Consider the following 3,727-nt stretch of genomic DNA (forward strand, 5'->3'; position numbering starts at 1 on the left):
TCCACGACATGTAGTGATGTCCATGTCGTGGAAAGCGGACGTCCCGGTTTACATATTCTGAAAATCAAGTTAGATGCATGATATTGCCATATTTATACCTATTTTTAGGCAATATTTAAGTACATTTTTATTAATAAGTTGATAATATGTTTAGAATAATGGTACTTATGACTTTAAATTGTTATTTTCAGTCAATTAAAAGGATTTTTGAAGAGAGGGACCAAAAGTGACAATATGGAGAACCTGGGAGACTTGAAAGACAAGAAAAGAATAAATCCACGATAGATACTGAATTCACGACGTGGCAAAGTCGGCGACGACGTGGCATGAGTGTTCTAGAAGATAGACATTGCGATGCGGAGGATTCCTTGCACGGTACGGATAGCTTGAAGCCCACGACGTGGCCTAGATAGCCATGACGTGGGTGGGTTTTTGGAGATTATTTAAGTGCTCCTGATTATTACGAAAAGAAGAACCTTTTGGCTGAAGGAAAGAGTTCTAGGAGACGATTCAGAGCGAAAGAAGGGTTCTGGAAGAAGGTTTTCAAGACCAAAAAGAATAAAGGTTTATATTTTAGTTAATTAAGAACATGTTTTTTATTACTTTAAGTTGTGTTGGTTTATTAGTTGCTAGGATGGGCAGCTGAATCTAGCTACTCTTGTTTAGCTAGATGAAGCTTCAAACTTCTGAATAGTTCAATGTTTATGGATTAAGTTTAGTTGGTAAAAATTGCTTGTGTTTGATTTGTATAACCTAGCATGCTATTGTTTGCTTCTCTAATTGCTTGATTGCATGTTCTGTGTAGCTTAATGACCATTAACTGCATGAATTTGTTTACCTAATGATTTAGTGAACATTAAATTGTTAGAGCTAGGATTGACCAATCTTAGTTAGTAATTAGAATAATTAAGCTTAGTTGTGCTGGAGAACGTGTATTGTGAACATAATTGCATTTATACAACAAATCTTACATAGCATATTTACATTCATAATTAGTTATGTGTTTAATTATGTGTGAACATACATGGTTTGACATGAATTAGTTAATTATTAGTAAAGTTAGAACTAAATTACTAATACAACTAAAAACCAACTTAATAATCTGTAATCATTAGCTAGCCATAAGGAAGAAGTGGATTCAAACTAAACAAGAGTGTGTTTTTACTTAGTGAATTTGATTTAAGTTCATCTGATCTTGTAAAATCAGATAAAACCCCTTTTAAACTTGTTAATAATTAGGTTAATTTAATAGTAAGTAAATTAATTAGAACACCGTTCCCTGTGATCGACACCCGACTTACCTAAACTATACTGTAATCTGACTAGGTACACTGCCTATAAGTGCATAGTTAGTTAAGTTTGTTAGGTTATTAATATTAAAATTAGTGAGTACTTTTGTGCACATCAAGTTTTTGGCGCCGTTGCCGGGGAACAGCTTAGTTTTTCTTAGTTTTTAGCTTACTTATTTGCATTAAATTAAACGATCCTTCTTGTGGAATAAAAACCACAAAAAGTTAATTTTTTAGCAAAATAAAATTTTTTTTCTGTCAGTCACAGAGTCCACGACATGGCCATATACCTGCCACGACGTGGACTATTAAAAAACAAAAATTTTAGTTGTTAGTTAATTTTTCTTATTTTAGTTCAGTTTTACGTTTTTAGTTTAGCAAGTTGCAGGAGTTCATGACTAGAAGCTCAAACACACCCTTGGTGCCACCACTTGAAGACCCTGAGTCCGCAATTCACAAGAAAAAGACGCCCTTACAAGAATTGAAGTCAGCTTTTTCTAGGAAGTCGGGAAAGAAGACCGGAGAGTCAAGTTCATCCTCGAGGCACAAGAGCAATCTTGAGCATTTGGATCATACGCCCGTCCAAACCGAGTCCGAAAGCGATACCGAGCCGGAATTTGAAGAACACACAAGCGAACCCGAGAACGAGCCAAGGAACGAGATGACAGCAATTGAAGAGATGTCCATGGGAGCTTACAAGAAGCGGATCCGAGAAGATGTGGGTCCTGGTTTAGTCCAACCCACAGTACTTGCCACTGCCACATTCGAGCTGAAGGGACACATATTGACTACACTGAAAGACATCCCATTCTTCAGGAAAGATCATGAGGATGCTTTTAAGCATCTAGATGAAGTCAACGACATTGCGGATTACATTAATGTCCCAAATGTCAACAGAAACACAATCTTGCTTAGAATGCTTCCCATCACTTTCAAAGGAGCTGCTAAGGAGTGGTTAAAAGCACTCCCACCGGGTACAATTACCACTTGGGCTCAAATGCGTGAGCAATTCCTGGACCAGTTTTGCCCGCCATCCAAGATAGCCAAACTCAAGAAGGCAATAGCCAACTTTGAGCAACAGCCGGGGGAGTCATTATACGAAGCATGGGAGCGGTACAAGGGCTTGCTCAGAAATTGCCCTCAGCATGACCTAAATGTGCAGCAAGAGATGTCAATCTTTTATGATGGGGTCAACGTTATGACAAGACAACTCCTTGATTCTCAAGGACCTTTGACAAAGAAAAATCCAAGGGAGGTCAAGGAGCTAATTGAAGAATTCGCGAAGCACTCTCGCGAATACCACAACCCTAGGCGAGATGAAATCAAAGGCGGTGGAGGAGCCCAAACTGAAGAAATAGCAGTTGTCATGGCCATGCTGAATAATATGGATCGAAGAATAACTCAAATGGACCAGTCGATACATGCCATAAGAGTGGGTTGCGAGAGATGTAGTGGTCCACACTTGACCAAGGACTGCAATGTGGATGAGTTTGGGAACAGAAAAGCTCAAGTGTGCTACTCTAGTGGGGATAAGTTTGATGAGGACTGGAGGAAACCGAAGAAGGAGTGGTTGCCATATGAAGAGTATAAGAAGCAAAAAAGAAGAGAAGTATAGGCAGACAGGTCGAGGCTTTTATCAGAAGGAGCAGCCACCAGCCGAGAAGAAACCCGACCTAGAGACCATTTTGATGAAATTTATGGAAGCTTCAGAAAAGAGACACGATGCCACTGATTCTGCTATTATGGAACAACAAACTCTGATAAAGAATCAGCAAGCCTCCATCCATAACCTTGAAGTACAATTTTGTCAACTAGCCACTCTGGTTCATGAAAAATTGTCCCCGAAGAATCCCGAAGTAAAGACCCAATCTCATGTAATGGCCATCGATACTGAAGAAGATGCAATCTCTGAGTTCCTGGAGGCATTGGAAGAAGAACCACAGCAGCCCGATCCAAAACCCAAGAAGTCAAAGTTCGAAAGTGAAAAAGTTGCTGAAACAGCTTCGCCATGACGTGGCGAATGTCTGACCAAAAATTCTTTGAGCCCATTCCAGTTTATCAGCCACCTTTGCCATTCCCAACCCGAGCTGCACTTAGTCTACTGGAGAAGGAGCATTTAGAGTTTGTAAAGCATGTGAAGGGGATCCCGATTAATACTTTGTTTGTCGAGTCCTTATCCAAAACTCCCAAGAATCAGAAATTACTGCAAGATTTGATAGACACTCGAAGGAAATTAAAGGAACAGTTAAAGGTGGTTCTAAGTGAACAAACCTCAAAAGCCGTGTTGGGAGAGACACCAGAAAAGATGGGGGATCCTGGATGCCTCACTCTTCCGTGTGAGTTTGGTAATAAAATGAAGGTTAATGCTTTATCTGATTTTGGGGCTAGCATTAACTTGATGCCTTTTTCATTTTATCAAAAATTAGAGATTCAGAAGA

General features: G+C 39.4%; 1 non-coding gene across 1 annotated transcript; it reads right to left on the bottom strand.

Annotated features, from left to right (window-relative positions):
* Window positions 1-2,334: 2,334 nt before the first annotated feature.
* Window positions 2,335-2,441, bottom strand: LOC111878604 (small nucleolar RNA R71). Its single transcript, XR_002845833.2, has one exon. It is a non-coding gene; the product is annotated as a small nucleolar RNA R71 (small nucleolar RNA).
* Window positions 2,442-3,727: the final 1,286 nt, after the last annotated feature.

The sequence above is a fragment of the Lactuca sativa genome, chromosome 4 (assembly GCF_002870075.4).
Source record: "Lactuca sativa cultivar Salinas chromosome 4, Lsat_Salinas_v11, whole genome shotgun sequence".
Lineage (NCBI taxonomy): Eukaryota > Viridiplantae > Streptophyta > Magnoliopsida > Asterales > Asteraceae > Lactuca > Lactuca sativa.